The sequence below is a fragment of the Ambystoma mexicanum genome, chromosome 4p (genome assembly GCF_040938575.1).
Source record: "Ambystoma mexicanum isolate Mex_15411 chromosome 4p, UKY_AmexF1_1, whole genome shotgun sequence".
Classification (NCBI taxonomy): domain Eukaryota; kingdom Metazoa; phylum Chordata; class Amphibia; order Caudata; family Ambystomatidae; genus Ambystoma; species Ambystoma mexicanum.
Genome location: NC_090927.1, coordinates 281,790,185 through 281,817,590, shown reverse-complemented (window position 1 = coordinate 281,817,590; position 27,406 = coordinate 281,790,185). Strand labels below are relative to the sequence as shown.

Genomic DNA, 27,406 nt, shown 5'->3' with positions numbered 1-27,406 from the left:
GCAATAACACTAGTGCAAGAATGGACAACAAATGAAAGATGCTGAGGCATTTGTGTGTTTAAATGAGTCCATGAAGCAACAAGGCCTGGATTATGAATACACCCATTGATAGATGTTGGAGAAGGATCTGTCAAGATTATGTCTGTCAAAATTATGGTGAATAATAAAGGACATCAGGATATTCATTTAGAGGCAGATTCTTCATTAGGAATGGCCATACAAAATCCCATTATACTGCAGATTTCAATAACATGGTAATTGGAAATATCCCTGAAAGGTATGTAAATGCAGGGGTGCATTGCCAGAATATCTGGATTCTCAGCCCAAAGGGATCTTTAAAATTCAATCTGTGTATCCTTATGATTCAAATGAGACAGTGTGCTGTCACCAAGAGGATTATATAGTATTTGACTTAAATGAAAATGAAACAGAAAATCAGCACATGGAAGTGGAAGCTGATATGCCAAAATATTTAAAAGTGGCAGCTTTACAGAGAGACACAGCCACACAGTTGGAAGAAAGCACAGAGATTCCTCCACTGGAGGATTTTCCAGAATTCTCAAAAATGGTAGAGGAGCAGATTTTATTAGCAGATGCATATGATAGCCATGAAGATAAAAATTAATTGAGTAAAATATTTATGGAATTTAAAGATGTCTTTGCTAAAGATGCATATGATTGCGGCCTAAATAATTTACATGTTGCCACATTACCGGAAGGGTGTAGTAGAAATCCAGTATTTGTGCGCCGGTACCGGTTACCACTGGCATGTTTAGAGTCATTGGCAGAGATAATTAAAAACTTGGAGTCTCTGGGAATTATCAGGCCCATTCATAGCACATCCAACACTCCTATTCTGGGTGTGTTAAAGCCAAATGGTCAATGGCGTCTGTGTGCAGATTTGAGAGAATTAAATAAAAGAGTGCCAGTGTCCAGAAGGCCATTGCCATTCATTGATCAAGGCTTTCCTCAGGTGCATGGCTCAAAGGTGTTTACTACATTAGATCTTACATCTGGATACTGGTGTGTGCCATTGGAAGAGGATATTCAGAATTTGTTTTCATTTGATAAGACCCCATACGCATGGGTTAGAACACCATTCGGGTATGTCAATAGTGGGAGTGAGTTTGGTATATTTCTGAGAAAGGCTATGCCTGATGCAGCGGAAAGAGGAACTATAGTTTATGTGGATGATGTCCTGATAAAAGATGAAAGCTTAAAAAGCCATTTTGATGAAATTAGACATGTTCTTGGCCAATTGCAAAAGGCAGGTGCCAAAGTATCTTTACAGAAAGCACAATGGTGCAAGAAAAAGGTAAATTTTCTAGGCCATGAAGTCAGTGTCGGATTGGCCCCTCGGCCTTTCGGCCTGTTGCCGGGCCGAAATCGTCCCTGGGGTGTGGGGGCCGGTTTCTGGCCATGACTGGGCCGGTTTTGAAAAATAAAATTGAAAAAAAAGATATCCTTTTTCATTTTCTTTTTTTTCAAAAAGCCTTTCATCCTTCTTAGGTCCATAAATGATTACCAACACAGGTTGAGTGATATTGTATGCATATTTGTTCCATTAAAAAAGAGCTTAAGCGTAAGTGCTATACAATAACAATATCATTTGGCCTTGGACGTCTGCTTGGATTCACAGTGATTTAGTGTACAATGCTATTTGATGACACTACTTTTTTTTTTTTAAGGGGTGAAAGGTTGTGTTTCATCGCTTCCCGGGATGTCACTTTGGGGTGGGGTCAAATGACATCACTTCTGGTGATGTCATCAGAGGTCAAAGGTCGTGAGGCGAGGGGTGGGCCATTTTTTTGAGGCGAGGGGTGGGCCACTTTTTTATGGGTGACCGGGCCCATTTCTTGTCCCAGTCCGACCCTGCATGCAGTAACTGAACATGGACTAAACCCACAAAAGAAAAAGGTGGAGGCCATACAGAAATTAAAAGACCCTAGAAATGTGAAAGGTTTAAAAAGTTTATTAGGAATGACGGGATATAACAGGATGTTTATTGAAAATTATGCTGAAATTACTCAACCATTGACTAAACTACTGAAGCTGAATACACCCTGGAAATGAGAAAAAGAGCAATCTGAGGCAGTGGCTTAATTAAAAGAATGTCTCATAAAGGCACCATGTTTAGCATACCCCATAAAAAACAGGGATTTCTTTATAGAAATAGGTTTCTCTGAACATTGTATGTCAGCAGTGTTATCTCAAAAACATGATTTGAATCATAAAACCATTGCGTATGCAAGTAAGGCATTTTCTCAAGTTGAAATTAAATTCAGTGAATGTGAAAAGGCCCTTTTGACCACTGTGTGGTTGTTACAGCATTTACACCCCATTATTTAGGGACAAAAGGTAATCATTGAAACAAATCATCAGCCATTGCAATTTTTAGAGAGTAAAAGGATTAGGTCAGGCAACCTAGCACAGTCCAGAATTACTTCATGGACATTGGCATTATAATGCTTTCCCGTAGAAATGAGGTATGGCCAAAAATAAAAAGAGCCCAGTTGCTCAAGGATTGGCAGATTTACATGACCGTGCAGCTGAACATGTATCAAATGAAGTAGAAGTGGAATCTAGTTTACAGGAGTTTGAACAATCACCACACAAAGAGTTTGATGAGAAGACATGCAAGGATTTGCCAACTGTACATGTTGACGGTTGTGCTTTTCACATTGAAAATGACAGTAATAAACAATTGGTATCAGGAATAGGAAATGACTGGTTAAAATGTGAAGGCATTCCCAATATAGGGAGGAGAATTGTTGGGGCAAGAAGTAGTCAGATAGCAGAATTGGCAGACATTTATAAAGCAATTAATACTGCACTTGATAATAAATTTAGTGAAGTTGTCCTGGTGACTGATTCTGATTATGCACGAAATAGCCTTGTGCAATATTTGCCTGGCTGGAAAGCAAGAGGCATGATTACGTACAATAAAAAGCCTCTCAAACATGGAAAAATGATACAGGCTATAGACAAATTATTGTCAGAGAATGATTTGACAATATACTGGAGGAAAATTTGTGGACATCTAAAAACTCCAGGAGAAGATAAGGAGGGAAATGATAAAGCAGATCATTTAGCCAAAATTGGGCTGTGATGGGAGAGTTGCTACCTATTGAACACTTTCTTGGTGAAATACAGATTGATGCAGTTACATGCTCTAAGGTTCCAAAAGAGGTAGAACAGCCAGTAGTGCAATTGAGTTATGATACACCAGATCAAGACCTGATTAAGGCACAAAAAGATGATCCAATCTTGGGAATCTATTATAATCATTTGATAGACCCTGAACAAAATCCTTTAACTGAAAATGGTTGTGCAGGAAAAGAAGAGTTGAGGATGCTATTAAATAATAAAAAAACAAATCATATTACAGGATGGAATCATGATTAGAGAATCCATAACAGGACAAATACAGTGGGTAGTGCCCCTTTCATTCAGAGGGCTCATGCTACACCATGCACATGATGCAATAACTGTAGGACACAGAGGTTCACAAAAAACATTAGAGATACTGAAAGATTATGCTTACTTGGCCACATATGTCCCAAGATGTAGAATTATAAACTAGGGGGTGTCTAGTATGTGCCCAATTTAAACCCGATTCACCAATGCATAGGGCCCCACTGATGAAAAGAGGCTTAACCCTTCCATGGTCAGATTTGCAAATAGACTATGTAGAACATGCTTTACTTAAGACAGAGAGCTTGTCTTAAATACTTGAAAGGAGCCTATGCACTATCTGGAATAGCTACTGATGGTACGAACAGCAGGACGGTCCTTCATTCTCGAAACCCATATTATCTTACAATGGAAATAAGTCAGGATTTCTTGATCAGGATTTCCTGATTTCTTTATACATAGGACAGAGACTAACAGATTCATAATAGTTTCTTTCTCAGTTTGACACAAATTACTAAATGATTCTTCAACCAGTTTACCGTGCAATTTACACAAAGGTATGTTGAATTCTAAACTACTGAAGATAACACGCGAAAACAACATCTGGTGTCAAGTAAACTTTAACCATTTTAGGTATGGCAGCATGCCATTTGGTGTCGGGATCAATTATAGTGTCTGGTTTATAGGTTTACAAATCTAAATGTATTGATGCCACTCAAAGAGAAGGCATATTTTACCTTATATGTGTCTGTCTATTTTTCCAACATCTTCTAAGCTCTGAATGTTCGATACTTGGCTAAGTTCATTCATTACATAGTTGGCCCAAGGGATGACCGTTCGTTTCAGCTGCTGCCAAATACTTCAGACTATTCTTTATAATGTAATTGCTATTCATTTAGTCCAGATACCCAGCAGTGACAACACCAGGATAGTACCAATATGGTTAATCATGCTGTTCAGAAACTGTGCTCATTGAAACTTGCAGGGATTCATTCAAACCGCCCGGAGATCCAGAATACATGGGATGACTAAGCCCAGCTAACAGGTCAGTGCACAGAACCCCTCAGACAAAAAAAGCCTGAAGGTTTATTGCTGCTCCAGGTGTACATAGATGTGGTCCCATACTGTTATCTCTTTTTAGTTCTCTGATTGTTAATGCTATTGTTTTTTTTGCATTCAAATTCCTCAAAGGTATCAAAACAAAAGCACCAAAATACATTAAAAAAGGCCAATACCAAAAGACGTAAGCAAGGTGAGAGTTTAAGCCAGCTGCAATTGTTTTTGCAATTGGAAATGCTACAAAACCAACATTCTGAAGACAAAGCCAGGACAAGTGTAGGTAAGCTTCACCCGATCTATATATGGCCCTATGCCCTCAGAAATGTCATTTAACATTGTCACAATAAATAAGGCTAGTTGCCGCTCTGGGCATATCTGGTTCTGTTAATGTTTTTACTGATATAAAAGCAGTAAAAAAAGACAATGCTAGCAGTGGGGTGAAGTAGAATAGAAGAGTGATTTAGCAGTGGGAGTGATAGATAACCTGTTTTTGAACATGGTGTGGTAATAATAAATGTATTTATTTATTGTGTGTAGTTCTATCAAGACCTTTACAATTAACAAATTCACTTTCATTTATATAAAACACTTATTTGAATCGACTAATTCACATCACATTTCCATACATATCAACACATTAACCGAAAATCTAAACATTTAGACATTGGCAAATCTACAAACATTTATATAATTACAGTAACCAATTTCAGTTTCATTCGGGAATAAATACAATTACAAATACTACAATTTTACAACCTACTTATACATTCAAATGTATCATGTTACAGTTTAAAATAGTAGAAACGGTTAAAAACATTCCCAAATTGATTTCACTTCAAAGTAATTTCCCACCTTTACATTATACTTCACATGACAATTTGATTTTAGAGTCATACCCAATTTGACATTACATTGCATTTTCACCGGGTATGACAATATTTCAAAGCCTCCATCCAAACCCTGTAAAGTGCCAAGTGCAAAGAGACCAAATCAGAGTTCAGACACAATGCCCAGAGATCCTCCCACTTAATCGTATTTAAATTATGGACACATTTTCTCAGCGTGGCCATATAGAGTGGCCCCAGCCATGGACATTCAGTCAGTATGTGCTTCACTGATTCCTCGTTCATTTGAATCATACATATTCTACAGAATCGAGATGCAGAGGGTAAAGTCTACCTGCCCCCATATGCGGCACGCACTGGCAATTGGTGTGTCCACATCATTAGAAGAAATCTGCGGACCGCTGGGTCAGGGCAGAATAGAAGGTATTGTTGTGGCCGCAGGTGTTTGTGAACTACCTGGGCCACCAGAGGATACATATGCAACTGATATAGATGTTTGTAATTATTTAACCAGTCCTAATTTACCATTCTACGGCCCATCGCACCTTTTACAATGACGAAATTTGAACATCTTTTAAAGTCAGGATGCCAATTTATCGTGGAGTTCAAATCTTTAACTAGCACCATCAACCTTGATTTTACTCTCGTGTTTGACATACTGTTCTCAAAGTATTATCAATAAGGGGAATAAAGAGGACATTAATTCCCTAAGGAATAATTCGGCCTTTTGCTTGAGTACCTGAGATTTTAGCGATATTAAGGCTAGCTCCAGGCGAATATACTCAATCAGAGTATTCAGAGGCAGCCCCAGGTTATAAGGCCAAAAATACCCTTCAGCTGAATACAACCACTTCACATCCCTGTGGGTTAGTGCCCTCAAGCCCATACAAAATAGTGGGACAAAACCACTGTATACTGTGAGCGCACCCCTCAAGGAGAAGCCTGCATCGTTGTTCACATGTTTACGGATTAGATAGCTAATTTGCTTCACTCTTCTGGATTTGGACTTGACAATAGCATTATAGTCACCATTGCAAAACAGTTCTAGGCCTAAATATTTCTAAGTATTTGTATATTCGATGTTCCCCAGAGATGTGTTTAGTCGGGGTCAATTGACCTTTTTCCACAAAACTAACATAGTTTTACCTGGGTTCACTGATAAGTCATGCTCCTCAGCATAGTGACCTAGTTCATTTAGTACTGCTATCATGCCACTGAACAAATGGTCAAAGACCACTAAATCATCCGCATAGAGCATTGCGTGCACCATGATGTTTCCTATGTTGGGTGGGCATATTACAAATGTTGCCAAACAGGCTAGCAAGTCCGAGATATGAATCATGAACAACAAGGGCGCCAGCATGCACCCTTGCTTTACGCTTTTGTTGATTCACAGTGGACTTGACAAATTCCCACAGTTGTCAAGACGAATCTGGGCTGCAGCTTCAATGTGTAAGGCCACCACAATCTCCAACAGCCAGCCTGGGCATCCCCGTTTTTTTTTTTCCCAAAGGCTTGTATGGTTTACTTGATCAAATGACCTAATGTCAACAAATGTAATGTATACAGAGGGAGCATTGCACTGTTTTACCTGAATAAATATAGAGTTGAGTATTCGTATATTATGTACTGTGCTAGACCCCACAGAAACACCTGTCTGGAGAGGGTGTCAAATCTTATTCGTAGTAACCCAGGTTTGCAACTGTTCCAATACAAATGTGGAGAAAACCTTACTCGTAATATCGAGGAGAGATAATAACCAATAATTTCCCGGTGCCAAGCGGTCACCCGTCTTGAATACCGGGACTAATATCGATTCTTTTTCATGAACCAGGGATACATTTTACTGGCGGAACACCTTGGCGTGCCGCAATCTATGCCAATGTCCCGTATACATTATGAATTGGGTCTCCAATCTGTCGAATCAATAGTTGAATGGAAAACATTGGATCTAGTCAGAAAGCTGAACAGCGAAGAAAAGATCCTGGCTCTGGACATTTTGAGAACTTCACATTTAAAGGTCAATGACACTGTACTAACAAAATGGAAGGAAGTAGCCATGAGCATATGTATCAAAAAAGAAATTTCATTGGATACACTGATGCGAATGCATCAGAATGCAAAAAAAAAGCTTGCACGGCTAGATTGGATTGATACTCAAGATAAGAAAGACCGATATAATCTGAATCTAAAGTGCGAGGGCGAATCAAGAGCGCTTAACCAACTACCCCACTGTCTTAACCTATACCCTGATCGAAGAATCCATGACAAGTTCTTAAGATTTAGGCTGAACCTTTTCCTCACAAGAGAAGTCTTGGGGAAATGGGCCCAAAACAAAGCTGCGAACAAAGATTGTAGATTCTGCCTAATTCCTGGGAAAACTGAAACTTTACATCATGTAATAATAGAATGTGAGGCACTTAATCAGTAATGACTTATATACAGCGGCAAACATCAAAGTGCTCCCTTTGAAATGGAAACTAAGGAACGATGGAGCCAAATCCTAATGGGAAACAACAGAAAGATGGTTTCTACCATCATCCATTTCTGGGAAACCATTACATCTGAAAACTGTGTCAGCAACGCAGAGCACTAAAGGAAAAGACTTAATGATAATGATAATGTTAATTCTGCTGAATCACAAATGTAAGGTTTAGAATACATACTAAATGCATTTAAAAAATCTGGGGTCATTAAGTTCTTCAGGTTCCCAATATGTTGCCCCACATTTTCCATAATGAAGTAAAGGTGCCATCCATGAATACCTTGTCCGGCAACCTCATTTCTGATCCTCAAGTCAAACATTCTATCCTCCATAAAGGTCACCCAGCTTTCTTCACCAACAGGGTTTAGGGTGTCATGCTCGACTGTACCTGTTACCCCCAACAGTGCTCTCCACATCTGTCTATGGTCCCCACAGGTTACTGCTGCCAGCAGCTTCTGCCAATTTACAGTTACGCCCCGGCGGTGCCTTCTCTTAAGACAGGGTTTTTTCTTAAGCCTTGCGATTCCTTCATTTGCAAACTTAATGATATAGATTTCTTTTTTAGGTCTCTGAGCTCTTTACGTACAAGACGCTTTGCCTTCAATATTTCTATGTCGCATACATAGCTAGTTTTCTTGTCATTTGAAGTAATGATTGCCTGCCTTGCCTTGACCGAATTTTTCGCAAGGGAGGACAACCAAGCCTCAAATTCATCAGGTGTTTGGACAGAGATTGTGGGGTTTTTACTTTGGACCTGCTCCTGCGGTAATGCACAAGCTTTGTCAATTTTATGATCCGACCACACCGATTTATTCTTCCCATGTTTTGTTTTTACACCCTCCGGGCTGCCTCTTCCACCAATGAATTCCCAGTCACTACTCCATTTAAGACTTAATGCTGCATGGTCACTAGCATCCCTTTTGCCAATATTCAAACTGACCACCCTTTCTAGCAGTGCACTGTTACAACAAAGATAATCAAGGGTTGCTTCCTTTTGGCCCATCAACCATGTTGGTTACCCCGGGATGTCCCATTTTGTCCTCCCGTTTAGGTTTTCAAATTTCCATTCTCTAAGAAAACCGAGCCACTGACGCCACCTCTCATTTACTTGTATTACACCATTTTATAATCAGGTTCAATCATCCCACAAGAGACCAAAAAGCAGTACTCTGTGCATCTGACATGTAGGTCCCTCCCAGTATGTTTTACGGGGGATTTTACCCAATTTGTTAATAGAGAATCAATGTATACAAAAACGTCCTCAGTTGCCCTTCCCTCGGTGAGTCGTACACATTGATTAGAATCAACCGATTTTCCTTCACAGAACCTTTCCACGAAATGTCCACCGCCAAAACATTCCCCTCTTCGTCTATGGGAGTTAGCAAATCAGAGTTCAATTCTCGCTTCAACCTTATCATCAAACCACCAAACGTGCGACCGTTACTCCCCTTTTTGCCAAAGATTGAAAAACCAACAAAACCATCAAACATAAAGGAGACAGTCAACCATGTTTAAGGACGGGTCTTCCTGGAGAAAATGAGTGTGGCCTCTCGTGTTCCATGAGGCAATCTCAAATTTTCAATTTCCTGCACCCTCATGGACAGCTAGTAGGTTCTTCAACCATCTCCAACCCGCTGCGTATTCTACAGTGCTTGGTGCAAGATCTTGTTTGGTGGTATCTCGAGTTGATGGTTTTACAATGTGTCTACAATGGTCACAACAGGATCCAGTTTCAGCATGGTCCAGGACCCTGACCAGTTCATAACCTAGGAACTCCAGCGACTCACTTTGTGCTCTGATAAGGGCTACAGTCACTGGTAGTTGAAAATGTACCCAGGTCACACCACCTGATGCAAATTTTATGGGCTAAATGAACTCAAAATCAATAGAGGTAAGAATACGCAATGCCGGGATTTTGGCAAAAACTTTCAAAAATTCGACTCTGTTCACATGCCCCTTATTGCGACGGGGGCCCTTGTTTCGTATGGTTAATCTACAAAGATCCAGTGGAAGCAGGACCTCCAGCCAGGATTGTGTGCAGACTGCAGGTGGTACCGTATTTTTTACAGGACATTTAGAGCCAGAGAAAAACAGGGAGCCCCTATTTGCTCCTGATCACGGACACTTTCCGACAAATAAGTGGTAAAGGGAAATACACATTTGTTTCCTTCAGAAGCATCGATGACAGAAGCTCTGTCATCCATGTGTTTCAATAGCCAACCCGTCAGCATTCCTGCTTGCTGCAACTGTCTTCTCTTCTTACGAATAGCCTTTTTCTTGTTCTTGCTGCAGTGAGAAACCTGAAGTTGTCTGTTAGGGAGAATTCTCCAGAATGGCTAATCTCGCTTGCTGAGTCCTCAGCAGCTTTGCTGGATTTCTAGGATTTATTTTTCTCACCTGGCAAGAATGTGAGCCTTTTTTCCCACTCTTACATGTGTTTTGCTGTGTGTTTTTAACAGTTTCTTGTGTTCATTGACTGTGGAGCATCACCTACTCCACAGGCATCATCTTTTTACTGTGTGTTACACAGCACCTTCAGTGCAATGACACAGGGTTGTCTTTTAGACTTCCCAACTCCGACTCCATTTTCTGGGACTGACTGTTGTCTCCCAGAACATGTAAAGTTGCCATTGACTTTATTAGTCTCTTTAAAATCCACAGACCCAGTACAAACTATCTTACATAGAGTACTGGAAAGGGTTAATACTTATCCCTTTTTGTATGATTCTTTTGGAGCATTGTTTCTCTCCCTTTTCATTAAGACTTGGCTGGTGGCATTGGTAACTACCCTATTTTCCTACCACAGTTATCTTAAATAACCTTGGTATTGTTTTAGGCTATCTTGGTAGCCTCGAACTTAAACCCGCTAGACCATATATGTTTGTATATGGTTCCAGCTGGGTTTATTCGCCATTTATTTTTGAAAATGTCTTTCCCGTGTTTTACTCTGCGCGCCAAACCAGGTTAGGTTCCTTTGTTCACCGTCCTTTCTCGGGCTTCTACAAAGAAGCCCTCCGTAGGCACCTTTATGTCTGGGGGGGACAGGATGTGAGCGAGGGGTTAAGGCTCCCTGCACAGGGTCTCCTTGAAAACCCATGTCGCACTCTGATCTGATTGCTTGTGGTGACTGTCCCGGCGGGACAGCCACCCTGCTGTGTGATTGACAGTCAGGCTGTGTGAATGAGGAAAACTGCATAAAAAGCAGGTCCCTGGGGCTGGAAAGGCAGAGTCGCCTCTGGAACGAAAGAACCAAAGAGGAGCTGACAGAGAGGACCCCTACAACGACTGAACCGCCCGGTGAAGCCCTGCTGCAGGTCTGAATCTTCATACTCCAACGACAGGAAAGATCTTCAAGGATCTTCTCCCCTTGAGCTGGTGGGACCAACCAGTTCACCCAAACTCCAAGCTAGGCCTCCCTCCTCTGGTCGAATTTGCTGTGCAGAGCTACAGTGAACCGGATAGCCAGGAAGGTCGGACCCTTCTTGGGTTTTAAGGAGCGCACCTTTTTCTTCGTTGCTTTGATATGCTGCTGGTTTATTCCTTGGGCAGTGCAGGACCCTCCAGTCTTCCTACTTCGTGTCAGTCCGACAGTCGATTCAGGAACCGTGAGCCTGCAGGACCTGCCAGGAACGTCTGCCTCAGCTACAGCTGCTTCTCCATTTTAAGGTACTGTTCGAATCCGGTTGTGCGTTTCGTCCAGCCGCGGTGAAGGTGTGTGAAACCTTTCGCCAATCCGAGGGCTTGTCCTTCTCTACTCTTTAAACAAACCTTTCTGCCGACCAACCCCGTCTGGAACTCTTGGCAAAGACTTAACCACGAACTACCCTGAACTGTGTGATCTTTAGCAAAAGACTTTTGTCCTATTGACTTTGGCCCTAAGCCTTTTTTGATTTGATTCCATCACTGTAGTCCCTCTTTTTAGATTGCTCTGCATACCTACCTGTTGGTGCTGCTCAATTTTTGTCTAACTTTGTCTTTCCCTCCCTTTTAAATTATTGGAGTATCATTTTGCTCACACTTCATTTTTTAGCTTAACTTGTCCAGAATCTATTGGGAGTGGTGTGATGTTTTAAGTGTGGGATTTCTAAGCTGCTTTCCTTTAGTGAAATGTTTTACAACTGATGTGTAAATAAATGTATATTCTTTTACTCAGAAACCTTGAGTCAGTGTTTGTTTGAATCATAGTAATTGCTGTCCTTTGTGTAACTATTGATACTGCTCGCTTGCTCTTGAGATAAGTCTGGCTGCTCAGCCATCGCTACCATTTTACTGTGTAGTACAGGCTTGTACCAAAGGAGAATTTGTACTGTCACTTGTAGTCTTAATTGTGTGTCACCAAAGGGTACTGCATATAATTCTGCCTAACACTGATGCACAGCGGTGAGGATCAAGTATAGTAATTAACTTAGAGTGCTGCTATTACCTTGGATCATCTAACCACAACTCTAAACATCACTAAAATACAATATTAATCATGTCTGATATGGAATGTTACAGTCAGGTGACCCTCCTTAGTTACACTGTGGATTACTTGAACAATCTGTGTAGAGAAAGGAATCTCTCTGTTAAAGGCAACAAGTCTGAATTGATTGAAAGGTTGTTAGAGAAACAAAGTCTGGAGGGTGGGTCTGAACTACCTGACCCCTCAGCAAATGTGGAAAATGATGAGGATGATAATGTGTCTATTTTTGATGAGTTAGAAGAGGCAGAGGTGTCTCATAATGTAGGCCTCACTGCTCCCTTACCTGCTCAGCAACCTCAACCTTGGTCCACTGGGACCCCAACAGGTCCTACACTCAGTCCTAAATTCATTGCTCTAGAAAAGATGAGACTTGAATTGGAATTTAAACGTTTAAATGCTCAAACTGAACAAAAACATCAAGAACTTAAGCTCAGAGAAATGGAGTTGAATCATGAACTAGAAATGAAAAAGTTATCTCTTGAGAATGCTTCCCTCCCAGAGTCTTCTAGGTCTTCCAATCCTAAGAGGTCCCGTATGCCTAAAGAAATTGTGGGTATGTATGAGGTTAGCAAAAACAAAGAGGTGATGGCTGGAAGGTTTAGAATGAATCTTAACCACTGGCATTGCTCTGGGCAACCCTCCAGACCACTGTTCTTCACCTGCTAAGCTATTACAGAAGGGGAAAGACCATATGCAAATCAGGCTTGGCCCCACCCCAAAAGGGGCAGTCCAGCCCGAACTGCTAGCTCACATCCCTTCTGCACGAGACCACAAGCATCCCCAATGAGACTCAAGTTTGTGAATCTGGTTAACCAGCTTCTTGACTTCTTCGTAGATACAGCCACTCAATTTCAGTGTCATGCCTGCGCCATGGGCGCATACATTGGCGATCATTATGGACCTTATTTCTCATTTTCTAGACTTTGGTACTTTTCTATTTCTTCCAACAAACTTCAATAACCACAATGCACTTGGCTATAACCATCTATTCCTGGCTATTCCTATTGGTCATCATCGAAACTACAATCCCCAGAAGCTCTAGGGATTTGCTCTGCTTCCACCAGCTCAGGAACAGAGAGGGAGGTGGCCGATTGTCTGCAGGTGTGCTTAGCCAGGTGCGACCAATTAGCCTGCCTCTGTGCTGGGTTGGGCAGTATAAAAGTTGCTGCCTGCAGGGGCTCAGTCTCTTGCATTAAGAGTCCTTCCAGCACCTTTTTGCTTCGAGCTACGTATCTTTGTATGCGGTTCCTCTGCATAGCAGCCGATCACGCTCCGCTGCTACCTTCCGTCCTTGCCTTCCAGGATCCAGCCTTGCAGCCGACCACGCTCCGCTGCTACCTTCCGTCCTTGCCTTCCAGGATCCAGCCTTGCAGCCGATCACGCTCCGCTGCTACCTTCCGTCCTTGCCTTCCAGGGTCCAGCCTTGCAGCCGATCACGCTCCGCTGCTACCTTCTGTCCTTGCCTTCCAGGCTCCAGCCAAGCACCCTATCACGCTCCGCTGCTACCTTCCGCCATTGCCTCCCAGGCTCCTGCCTTACAGCAGATCACGCTCCACTGCCTTCAACCTACAGTCTTCGTCCGCTGGGCTTCCAGTCTAGCAGCCTTCTACAGTCCTCCTGCACCCTTCTACAGTCAGCGGCCCTACTCCTCTGGGCTCACTCCTTGCTGCACGGCCCTTCTGGGCTCCTTGCCGTGCAGCCTGCTTCCCTCCGCTGCCCTAAGCCCTATCCCTCGGGGCTTCCTTCCTTACAGCCCTGCTCCTTTTGGGCTTGCCCATTGCTTCCCTGCTTTTTTGAGTTTCTATCTTGTACCCTACCGTCCTCTGCTATCCACATCAGTTTACCTTCATTATTTACTTTCAGTTATTACAGTTCCTCTGTTTCCTGACAGCTGCGCCCTTGCTTTCTTCCTTGTTTTCAACCCTTAGTTCTTTCTCCCTATCCAATCCTGTTATACGGCTTTCCCTTCATTTCCTTCTGCTAGTTTGCTATTCGACTTCTTATTTCCTGGATTTATCTATTAGTGTCTTCTCTTGTACTGTTTGTAGACCCCTTGTACAGAGCTTGTCTGTTGGTTTCCATCAGGCAACCTCTGCCCCTTCCCTTGTCTAGTTTCCACGTTACAGACACCCATAGCTGTTGTTCCAAGCCATGAGCAAACAGCGTGGGCCTCTGTTATAGCAAACTGTGCAGAAGGTTAGAGTTTTCCTAAGGTTCGTGGAATGCTCTTTTCCTATATCTGCATACACCCCAAGAGGGAATCCATTCTGTACCTTTTTTCTTACTACACTTGCCTACTCTTCTTTCTCCTTTCTTTCAGCTGTGTGTGTACTTATCTGTCCACTTTACTTTGGCACAACCACCCCAAACCCTTCCTGGGTGTCCTGTGCCACTCTTAATAGAGTGCCATCCTTGACAGAATGCAAAAGCAAAAGATTTCTTGTTCTATAGGCAGGAAAGGCACACACAGACCAAAGATGCTTTCCTTTCGGGTTAAGAAACCTTTGCAAAAATCCATAGGTTCCCTAAAGTCAGCAAACAAGAACATTAGAGACAGTCTCATCTTAATTAACAAAGATTTACAAGCACGGTACTACACTCACTGGCTTGCTGACCCTTCTTCCATGTATAATTATTATGACATTTGCGACTATGATCCGCAGTCCTTATCTGTTGAAGAGCTACAGCAAGATAATGAATTCTCACAGATCTTGTTAGGCCAAACAGTGAAAGACACTCCTGCGTCTTCTGATATTTATTCGAACACTGCTACAGCCAAGGATATAGCACTCATTGTGGGAGTCTCTAAACCAGAGTACTCTGTTGCTAGAGTGATATGTTCAGGATCTGCTTGGCAAGCTCCCCAGTCTACTGGAAACCCTCATTTGACAGGCCACGGCATTAGGTATCCTGAGGTTAGTCCAGCTAGTCCTGGGTACAGAAGACCAATACTGACCATCGGTTGTCTTAATACTTCCCCAGTATCTACCAACCACAATAACCTTAAGGTCAGTCTTCCTATTGCTACAACCGAATTTTCTGCTACACCATATTCTGAAGCTTTAGATCAGGCTAATGGTACATATCTGCTTCAAGAACAACTCCTACGCCTTAGAAGACAAACCGAAGATCTCTATGATGAATTTTGTTATTTACACAGTAAAAATGTAATGAAGGGACACAATAGTCCAGACCTTCTGACACTATGTCATACACCCGATATACTGTCTTTAAAGATCGATATGATAAGGCCTGAAATTGCCACGCAGAAAAGGATACAGACTTATACCAAGCAGATGGAAGACCTAAATTTAGCATATGCATCCCTTCTAAAGTCTGACACAGCTCTTTCACCTTCCAGCCACAGAAACTCAGGTTGTTATACACCAGACCACGATTCTAATTCTGAACAATACCCAGAACCTGTCCGGAATACAGCCTTTGCATCAGTCAATACCCCAGAGCCACTTAGAAATCTGAGCACACCAGACTTTGAAGATCAGCCTTCAGAACACCTATCCTATTCTGACCCCACATCTATCATACTGCCTGTTACTGTATCTGCTAACCCAATCTCTGATACTCCTCCTTCTAAACCTGCTACTGTTGCAGCATCTCACATCACTCTTTCTGCAGTAGAAGCACCCCCTTCCTTTCGGCTTGCACGGACAGAACCGGTTGCTAAGTCAGATAACAATTTTTCTTTTAGGACTACAGCTCTGGTTGTTCTTGCTGGTGCCTCTGAAGGACTAGAACTACCAGACTCTACTCTGTCAGTCTCAGGTGCGTCACTGCCCGCTGGTTCGTCTACGGCACCCACACTCTCAGTTGCTACAGCATCGGACATATCTACAGTCATTCATGATCCCCCTGCTGCAGTGGTTTCTGAACTTCCTACTAATCATGGAGAACCCGCCACTGTGACTCCTGAAATTTCTGCGGCTAATCTTGACTTTGCCTCTTCCGATGCCTTGGAAAATCTTCCTAAAGCAACCAACTCTGCTGTACCTCTGGCTCCACCTTCCAACACCTTACTATTGCCTTTCAAAGCAAGATTTGCCATGGAGCCTGCAACAGACTTTCACAGTTCCTCTGAAAACACTGTTGGGTTTTGTACTTCTAAGACCTTGTCTTTTCTGAATTCTACCTCAACAGTTCAGAACATTGATACTGTCTCCGTCCTTCGAGACTCCCACCTAACAACCTTAATCGGTTTTTGGTGCCTCATGATGTGCCTTTTTGGAATAAGACTCTTTCACGGTGTGACAGACATTCTTCTTGGTGGTCAACCTTCAGGGAGCCTGGAGAGGGGCCTGGAGAGGGGCATACTGTCATGCCTGCGCCATGGGCGCATACATTGGCGATCATTATGGACCTTATTTCTCATTTTCGAGACTTTGGTACTTTTCTATTTCTTCCAACAAACTTCAATAACAACAATGCACTTGGCTATAACCATCTATTCCTGGCTATTCCTATTGGTCATCATCGAAACTACAATCCCCAGAAGCTCTAGGGATTTGCTCTGCTTCCACCAGCTCAGGAACAGAGAGGGAGGTGGCCGATTGTCTGCAGGTGTGCTTAGCCAGGTGCGACCAATTAGCCTGCCTCTGTGCTGGGTTGGGCAGTATAAAAGCTGCTGCCTGCAGGGGCTCAGTCTCTTGCATTAAGAGTCCTGCCAGCACCTTTTTGCTTCGAGCTACGTATCTTTGAATGCGGTTCCTCTGCATAGCAGCCGGTCACGCTCCGCTGCTACCTTCCGTCCTTGCCTTCCAGGATCCAGCCTTGCAGCCGACCACGCTCCGCTGCTACCTTCCGTCCTTGCCTTCCAGGATCCAGCCTTGCAGCCGATCACGCTCCGCTGCTACCTTCCGTCCTTGCCTTCCAGGGTCCAGCCTTGCAGCCGATCATGCTCCGCTGCTACCTTCCGTCCTTGCCTTCCAGGCTCCAGCCAAGCAGCCGGTCACGCTCCGCTTCTACCTTCCGCCATTGCCTTCCAGGCTCCAGCCAAGCAGCCGAACACGCTCTGCTGCTACCTTCCGCCATTGCCTTCCAGGCGCCTGCCTTGCAGCTGATCACGCTCCGCTGCTATCTTCCGCCCTTGCCTTCCAGGCTCCTGCCTTGCAGCTGATTATGCTCCACTGCTACCTTCCTCCATTGCCTCCCAGGCTCCTGCCTTACAGCAGATCACGCTCCACTGCCTTCAACCTACAGTCTTCGTCCGCTGGGCTTCCAGTCTATCAGCCTTCTACAGTCCTCCTGCACCCTTCTACAGTCAGCGGCCCTACTCCTCTGGACTCACTCCTTGCTGCCCGGCCCTTCTGGGCTCCTTGCCGTGCAGCCTGCTTCACTCCGCTGCCCTAAGCCCTATCCCTCGGGGTTTCCTTCCTTACAGCCTTGCTCCTTTTGGGCTTGCCCATTGCTTCCCTGCTTTTTGAGTTCCTACCTTGTACCCTACCGTCCTCTGCTATCCACATAAATTTACCTTCATTATTTACTTTCAGTTATTACAGTTCCTGTTTCCTGACTGCTGCTCCCTTGCTTTCTTCCTTGTTTTCAACCCTCAGTTCTTTCTCCCTATCCAATCCTGTTATACGGCTTTCCCTTCATTTCCTTCTGCTAGTTTGCTATTCGACTTCTTTTTTCCTGGATTTATCTGTTAGTGTCTTCTCTTGTACTGTTTGTAGACCCCTTGTACAGAGCTTGTCTGTTGGTTTCCGTCAGGCAACCTCTGCCCCTTCCCTTGTCTAGTTTCTACGTTAAAGACACCCATAGCTGTTGTTCAAAGCCATGAGCAAACAGCGTGGGCCTCTGTTATAGCAAACTGTGCAGAAGGTTAGAGTTTTCCTAAGGTTCGTGGAATACTCTTTTCCTATATCTGCATACACCCCAAGAGGGAATCCATTCTGTACCTTTTTTCTTACTACACTTGCCTACTCTTCGTTCTCCTTTCTTTCAGCTGTGTGTGTACTTATCTGTCCACTTTACTTTGGCACAACCACCCCAAACCCTTCCTGGGTGTCCTGTGCCACTCTTAATAGAGTGCCATCCTTGACATTCAGTAAGATTTTTATAGCAAAATGTAATACATCTCTTGATACCAAAGAACCAGAGTGGCCGGAATGGTCAGTTGGAGAAGAATTGTGGTCCCCATCGGGCTCTGTGCAGCCTCCCTCAGTAGGGTAATCATAGTTTTGAGCTTGGGCTCCTCTTTCGTGGGGTGGGAGCGAGAAGAACATCTCTGGTGATACCAACAGGCGTTGGCTATACATTCCCTTCGGAGCAGGGCTAGTAGTCTATCCCGCCACACCCCGTCGGAAACAGCTTCGGAACATCTACCACAGGCTCAGTTTGTAGTCGTGCTGGGTTACAAAAAGAAAGACATAATTTTAACAATGAATTGTCATCGATACATATCCAAAAGATATATATAAATCAGTTGCTTGGTCAACAACAGGTGACACCTCCTCCAACGAATAGATTGCTTTATCACCCAATGGGTTTTGATCCCCTGGGTTTTGTAGGTTTAAAAAATTCAGTTATTTGTCCAGGAACAGGTTGAATTGTCTCGGTTAGCCCAAGGCTGTTTTGTTTTTCGTTTTCTATATCACAATCACGCTCCCCTCTACTGGAGTCCTGAACCTTGCGATTCCCTGCCATACGGTAGCCATTTGGTTTCCCATATGGTTTTGCTTTCTGCAGATTATAGTTCTTGGTTTTGCAGGGTGCTTTACCCGGCATTTCCACAGACAAAAGACACGCCCACTGCAACAAAAATCCAAGCAGTTACCTTGAGGCGGACTCTTTCTGGCCTTCCTGTCTCCTGATAAGACACCAAGTCCAAAATCCAAAGTACTGCCGACGTTTATGTGGAACTCACTCACTGAGTGCCTGAACACAGCGGACACAAGGAACACTCCTCGCCACCTTCTGCGACGCTCTGTGTCCGGCTATGGCTATTGAAGAAAGGTTGTAGCGTACATAGCCTCACGTAGAGATGGAAGTCAGACTCTCAAGCAGGGAACACAAGGAACATTCCTCGCCACACTCTGCGACGCTCCGCCTCTGGCTATGGATTTTGAGGAAAGGTTGTAGCGTGCACAGCGTCACATAGAGATGGAAGTCAGACTCTCGCAGACTCTCCAGCAGGCAAAACAAGGAACACTCCTTGCCACACTCTGCGACGCTACGTGCCCCGCTATGGCTTTTGAGGAAAGGTTGTAGCGTGCAGAGCTTCACGTAGAGAAGGAAGTCAGAATCTCCAGACTCAATAATAAAAGAAATGAACACTAACCTGCTTTCCATATAAATATGGTGTTCAATAATTGGCCTTGCAGTCCTCCACTTCCAGGCCAGAACCTGGTGATCGTGATAGGTTACATCTAATCTGACATAGATCTCATGATCACAGAGCAGGATTGCATTTATCTGGAAAGGTGCCAAAATATCCGCTTGTCGCCTTGTTGCAGCATCTCATCTATCAATCAAGAGGTATAACTACATGGACATTCAATGTAGGCCAGTCTATACACGTAATAAACTTTAACATATTTGCTTTACCCGTGAGTACTGTGCATCAAGGGTAAAACAAACATGATGAGTGTTTTTACATGGCTAGACTGGCTACATTTAATTTAGAACAGTGTAGCCACACAATAAAACTTATCATGTTTGTTTTACCCTTGATGCACAGTACTCATGGGTAAAGCAAACATGATATTGCATGGCTGGAATGGCATACCTTGAATGCGGGCGGGGCTATGATTGCAGCTAGGCCACGACTCCTAGGTGTGGCTGGCAAGGTGAGTGCGTGGTGGTGGGGTGGTTTGAGGGAGAAACTGGGCCACTTCTGTCAGGTGCGGTCAGTGTACATTCAGAAAGGAGGCATAGCCAGCTGTCCCCCACCTTTTAAGGTAAGGAGGTGGGGTGTGGATCAGGGGTTTTACCATGGCCTGGCTGTGCCTATCAGGTGTAGCTCAGGCAGACTTAATGGTGTGGGCAGTAGGTGGGGATTTTAGTCTGTGATGAGAGGGAGCACAGCACTGATGGCCCTGCTGGCAATGGGGCTGTCAGCTCGATGCTCCCTCTTATAGGAGCACAAGGCTGAGAGTGTGGTGCTTACTCTTATCATTCAGAGATTTTCTGAGAGCCAGCAGGCGGCGGTGACTCAGCGAGCTTTGGAGCCCCCCCATTGGCCAATTTCCAGCCCTTTTAATGTTTTTCGAGTCATACCGGCTCGTATGGCCTTGAAATTGGCCAATAGGTTGTGCCACATCACCTCCCCAGGTTATAATACTTACTATATGTGGTGAAATTAATTTGCACAGAAGCAAAGGAAAAGTGAATTCGTCATCTATTGGGGGATCATTTGGCTATGTGGAGAGATTATAGTGCCAGACTTTGCTGTTTCTGTGTTCAGCAGGGGTCGTCTATAGGAGATCAAATGGGGAAGTGGCAAAATGTGCCAGTTACTGACGGCCAGTCAGGCCCCCTCGACAAATGATGCCTGCCCCACTCAGCGGTTCAATGCCTGCTGTACCCGCACTGAGTGGAACGGTGCCTCATATTTGCGCCCTACAAAAATGAAAGAGTTAAGTGCATAATAAATTGAGTCTGTGGTATAAAACATTTAAAATATTATAAAATGAAATCCTGTTTGACATGACTTCATGAGAACAGACCCGGCACATTTATCTGACCAAAAAAGGCTATAAATAAATTAATTCAAAATATGCTCGGAACGCTCCATACCATTGCTTGGAAGCATCCCAGGAGTCGTATATTTAGAACAATTCAGGGTGGGACGTGGACTGAAGAAAGAAGAATCTGCTGTTGCTGTTTGAGGTGGGAATCCCGGGGGCACGTGGTCCCCTGCACAGTCCACCGCGCTGCTGCGCCCGCGCGGCTGCTGCTCCGCGTGCCGCGCGCCGGCTCCTCCTCGGCGCATGCTCCATTGTTTCCCGCGTGCGCACGGCCCAGCAGCACTCCAGCCTGAGGGAGGATGTGGGGAACAAAAGTGAATTGAAGGTTACCGCTCTGCGTGGTTTCATCCTGGCCCTGGGAACATTTTATCTCGACGGGGGTGTGGTCGAGTTCACATCCGAGAGGTGAAGCTCGCTCGCTCGCTGACAAGAACACGTTAGGATAATCGCATTTCTGTCCACAGCTTCTCCCGCCGGCTGCAGCATGGAGGACGGGGAAAAGGTGCAATAGTTTACGCCACAGGGTAAGACACTGTGCTACTGCAATGAACATTTATTGAAGCCCGTTTTCTTGTCAAATATACCGTTATTTTCAATGGCAACCTTTTTTGGGTCGCAAAAAGGCGGGGCACGGCTCTGAACGTGTAAAGTGTAATTAACATGGTGGAAGTTAAAGAAGTCAACTGGGTCCGTTTTTTTAGTAAACTGCTGCACGTGAAGAATGTTTGAGATGGAGTAAAGCTGGTGAGAGTGAAATGTGAAAGGTGTTATGGTACAGTTCAGAAGTCCCTCGTTTTAAAGGGGCCGGTAAAGGCTGTGCTTCTAAAGTCCCAGTGGCGGCGAATAGGGCTTTTGGTTGAGAAACAGATTTCTGAAAAGCGGTCAGCAGTAAAATATAACTGCGACACGGAGCATTGTCCCAGATGAAGGCGGGGGATTGCCGGGGTATGCAGAGAGAACAATGCATTAGTAAAACGGCACCGAGTTTCCTGTGTAATATAACCGGTGAAATGCACGCACTGTGCACTCCGTTTCCCGAAAGCACTGTGCACACTCATGTTGTCTTTTCTGGTTGGTGCATTTATACTTTCTGTCTGTGTTTGTATTTATTTGAAGAACAGCGGTAGCAATTTTGATCAGAAATTACTTGCAACAACACTTTGACAGCTGCTGCAGGTATCCCCAGGGTGCCTGCAGAACAGCAGAAAGGTAAGAAGTGGCAATCCAGTGTAGGATGGTGTGGCCAGAGTGCGAACTTAGACTAAGGACACCGCAAAACACGCCAACAAGATGCCAAATGGAACGTCAACCTAGGGGGCAAGTGCTTCAAACCAAAGAGGGGTACTGCATTACATGATTGCACAGCACTGGAGGGAGGGAAGTGGTCCGGCAGGGAGCATGGGCGACAGGGTAAGGCGGTTGCCTCTTTGGCAAGTAAGAGAAGCGGGTGCTGCACGAGGGACCATTTCTTTTGCGTGCTCATTTTTGGGGTCTGGACTGTTTTTTGTTAGTAGTGCTGCACACTCTGCGTAGTTGCTGCTTATTGCGCCCTACTATTTCCCCGCTTACCGCCTTCCTTTAAATCATCATGGAGTGGCCTTACCCAGCACATCTATGTCAGGGCACTGGTGGCATGCACGCACCGAGGCAGAAACACAGCGCTTTGGGAATGCAAATGTATTTGAAACGCTTGATTCTTATGTTTATTTATTTCCTTTATTGTTGATGTTAGAAGGCACCCGCCACAAACACAGTCGCTGTATAGAGCCCCAAGAGAAAAGAAGGAAGGTTTGAGCGAGGGGGAGGAAGGGCATCGCAGCGGCCTGACAGACCTCTAATAGGAGCGATAAAATAGGGCACTTCACACGTTTATTATTGTTGCCTGTGTTCTAAAAAGATAAAAAGGTATAGCAGACCATTCTACAAAATAGTAATAATTCACCACGTGATTCGTTTCTCCTGAATTTACTCATCTGCAGATTTGGGCATTTTAAGAAGGGCGATTAAATCCCGCTACGGTGGCAGCGGTTCGGTCAAGTGGCAGATCTGTCTGGAAGGTGCATAATGTGGTCAACATCGGGGGAGGGGCGCACCCTGTCTGTGCCAAATTATTTCACAAACACGGTGCAGCCCAGAAGGGGCACGGGGAGCAAAGGAAACATGCCTCAGCAAGTCTGCGTCTATGGCAGGGAGACGAGTAAAAAAGGAGTGGATAATACAGGTGATCAGATCAACGTGTGCACAAGAAAAGTCTCTTAATTACCAATCATTGGTCTTGATATTGTTTTTAGGGTAAGAGAGTTCGGCCAATGGCAGATGGAGTGTCTCCCCCGTTAACGAAGCACCAACTGAGCTATTTATTGAAATAACATTGCGAAATAGCTCAACACGGATATTGTATATGTAATGAATAGGGTACGACTGTTTTTGCGCTCGGCACAATGTATTTAATAGAAATTAAGTATTTTGATGTTGGATGCTATGAAGTTTTTTTTAAGGTCAACTTTATTTTGGCTCTGTCATATTATAACATGTAAACAGGAGAGGGTCCCAAAATTACCCCACAAGCAGCACAAATGTGGCACTGTTCCGAAGGAGCGGGAGTCACATAATGGTACTGCACCTTAGGCAACATGAACCCTTATATTTTTAAGGTGCTAATTGTGAACACAGTCGCTTCTCAATGTCTAAGAGTTAAGGGGGAGAATGAGTAGGGCGATTCCGATGCCCCAAAATATTCCAGATCAGTGAAGTGCAAGAGGAGGGGGGCATGCCAGCAAAGGTACAACAGCCCAGTAAGTGCAACAGAGCACAAAGAGAAGACCGAGCCCTTCTTAGCAATGGGATGGCTCTGCTGTCCAAGTCCTGGGCTACAGCTGTATTACCTCAGCTCTGAGGACCTTGCTGTTTCCAGGGATGACGTGCACTTGGCAGAGCTCATTGTGTCCTACTCATAAAATACCTACAAAGCTTACTTACTAGGTTCACACACATTTTTATAGAGGCCTAGTCCTCGCTGATGACGATGCTAGGTTCTGTTCAACGCAGGAAGTGGCCACAATGTGCTTACTGTCCATTCGAAGATACACTATACAGAAGTTGTTAATCCTTTCACCGACCCCATTTTAGTCCAAAAATGGACCTCTCTCTGAGATTAGAGATAAACATTTGCATTGTTTTTGGAAAACATAAAAATTCATTATTTGAACAATGCAGGTGCTAATTATCCTTTCAGGTTGAACTACAGACGTCATTATCTGATCATAATCCTACTGTGCCCAAAAGGTAGCCACATACGATCATAGCGACTGTTGTTCAGTGGAAACTAACCGCATGAAATGTTGCTTCTTTAACACTGAGCCGACATAGTAAAGAAACACAGTAAATGCTAAGCTTGGTACTGAAAAAGGTCAAACCACGTTTTGGTTGCCAAAATGTGACATTTGCACTAATGTGCCACACCATAGAAAGAGACCAGGGAAGAGACATGTGTCCTAGAATTCTACATGCTAATTGCAAACCCAGGGGAGGCATGTTAAGGAGATGTGAAAAATGGCTGACTAATAGCACATCATCCAAAAGCCCATCAGACACAGTAAGGTCGACATTTGGTGTGTCGACTGAATTGCATCGAATCGCACCACCTGGTCTCAGGGAAGCTAGACGTACCTTTTAGCAAGCATGGAATTATTTGCGTGCCATTCTGCCCGCAAATCCCCATTCGTGGAACAGGGATTTGCGGCAGAATGGCACGCCAATCCCCGTTTAAATAATTCCATGAATCAGGTCCAAAGCCAGCATGCACCTGTGCATTGTTTTGGAGATGAGTCTCTTGAACCTTAGTAATAAATGCACGTGTCCACGAATCTGAGGTCATCACAAATAATCTCCACATTAGAACATTAGGAAACTAATGATCAACTCACCACAGGGGCAGTTTTTTCCCCCTAGTTTTTTGCCTTGGTGCAAAAATGCATTGAAAGAATTTGTTTTTTGCACAAGGGAGGTGTTTGTCCTCGTGCTAAATGCACTTGCCCTGGTGTAAGGGTCCAGAATACAACTCCAAATATTATTCAATAAATGTTGGCATGCACAGTTTACAAACTAATTAAATATCACCAGTAGGAAAAAAAAACAATGCCACCGTTAGTAACAAGCTGCACAGCCTGTTAACTTCATCAGACGAATTTTAATGAGTTTCTTGTATTTACCCGTAAAGAGCTCTCATTTTATTGTACGCAGGACATGTGGATCAATAATGTTGCAAACTTTAAATGTGTATGTGAAGGTTTCATGCACAAGCTGCACGTTATACATTGAAAGAACATGGGCCTTTAGTGTGTCCTCTGTGAAATACATGAGCATCTTTGATTTTTCATTGACTCCTTGACTTGATAGGAGAAGGGGATGCTCAGCCACTTTTGCAGGACACGTTTAAAGGTCTGGAATATTGTGTTCCTCTGTTCTTGATTATTTTGTTGACATGGGCTGTGTGTCATCATACAGCACGTTGAAATCTAAACAAACGTGGGTGACCTCAGAACGTTCTCCTGCACGCCCCCCAGCTCTTTCTTTCAACTCTATTTTAGTTGAGATCAAAGGCTTTACTAGTCATCTGCCTTTTAAATGAGCTCTCTACACATGATCGTTCCCAAATCTGTAACTCATTTTGTTTTTGCAACTTGGCTTACTGAATTGCCCAGTTGGTATTGCTCGGATGGTTCTTCTTCTCACTTCTCGGTGACGCCGTGTCGCGATGGTTTAATTGGTCATGCCTGTGTTCCCAGTGACAATGCATTGATATGCTTCAATTAGTCACTGTCTACTCACACTGCCATGCACCCAACACATTCTAAGCTCCCCCTGGAGCAGGGGGAGAATGTTATGATGTCCCACCCACCAGGCTTGTCAGGACACTAAGATAGGCAGATATTTTACAAGCAATTGTCAAATTGGGCACAGAGGTGCAGACACACTGTGGATTGGAACACTGAGACAGCTGATGGGGGTGGGGCTATAAACGCTAATGAGCGAGGTGGGCACTGCTGAAAAACACGCTAGGAGGAGACTGTGCAACATTAATGACTGCAGGCAACTCGACCACACAAAGAACATAGGAATCAATGTGGTTTTATGAGTAGATGTGGCAGTTCATTTGTCTAACACTAAATCTCTCACCATATTTTAGCTGCTATGTCCTTGGTGTTAGCACTACTAAGTGCCATTCACACCCTTTTAAGAATGTTTTGTTTGACTCAATCCACCAGAAATGAGAAGTCTGCCCAAATCCTGGGCAATAATGTAGCAATGAGCACCCGTCATGGGGGCTTCACTGGGCCATGCCGGGCCGTTACCAGCTGGTGAAACCCCCAGAATGGGTGTTTATTGCTATTAGCAACCCAGTATTACATCTGGGAACCCGGGGAGCTAACAGCAATGTATTTTCTTTCAATGAACGGGACGCCTCACGGAATCCTGTTAATTCAAACAAAATACTTCCTTAACATGGCCGCCGTGGAGCTGAAAGGTGGGGCTGTGGAATCAGAAGAAAAATACAATATTAAGGCTTTTACACCATGCAAAGGAAAATACACCGACAAGGGTTTGTAAAGATTCCCAGAATCTTTATTACAAAACTGAACAGTATCAAACAAAGTACACAAATAGCTATTTGGCTGTCGATACATCACAGAGACCACCAGCACGGTTCAATGTGAGCAGTGAGCAGGATTTGCTACCTGGACATCAGCGTATTTATACAGTTTGTTATAATGATATCCAGCCTCTTATAAGTTAATTATATACTGGGCTAGGGTCGCGCCAGGTTTGTTTCCTAATTTACATATCTCGTGCATGCGGTTTACTTTTCAACATATTTACTAACACACACTATTATTCTTTAGTTTAACGTTTAGACTCTTTACACATTGCTTTAATACAGATCAAACAAATGTTTAGCATGTCGTATTTGGATAGTGTTATTGTTCTTGTATAGTTGTAGGTTAACATCGCTGATTCAAGTAATCCCCTGATCCCGAGGTCAACAAAGGACAAGGTCTACATGACCCTAACATGTAGCCTGAAGGCAGGTTGGACATTAACTCACCTACAGAGGTTGGGGAGGTTAAAGCAAGAACAAGAGCACACGAGACGGCCATTTTAGACTACAGGGTGACTTTGCACAAATAACTGAAATGGCGGCTTTAACCTAAAATGGAGGCCTGATTTACTTAAGGTCACGACCTTGTAAAAACGGATTTCCTCGCAAAGCGATTGGGCGTAGGCCAACATATACAATGAGGACGAAACAATATTATATCAGTTCTAACAGGGCCTCTTCCATTTCCATAGCAGCCATCTGAGACATGGAATCGGAGCAGTAGTTGGGGTGCGAGTGCCGCCGCCACTGACAAATTAATCTGGTAAGTGGGACTCGGGG

The 27,406-nt window shown here is 44.0% G+C and overlaps 1 protein-coding gene across 2 annotated transcripts in view; it reads left to right on the top strand.

The window, feature by feature from the left end:
- The first annotated feature begins 21,263 nt into the window (after positions 1-21,263).
- LOC138453203 (adhesion G protein-coupled receptor F5-like) overlaps positions 21,264-27,406 on the top strand; it is a 939,048-nt gene continuing 932,905 nt past the window's right edge. The window contains exon 1 of one of the 2 annotated variants that reach the window (XM_069605830.1): positions 21,264-21,491. The gene's annotated coding sequence lies outside the window, so the exon portion shown is untranslated. The remainder of the gene's footprint in view (positions 21,492-27,406) is intronic. The other variant, XM_069605831.1, reaches the window with a different exon arrangement.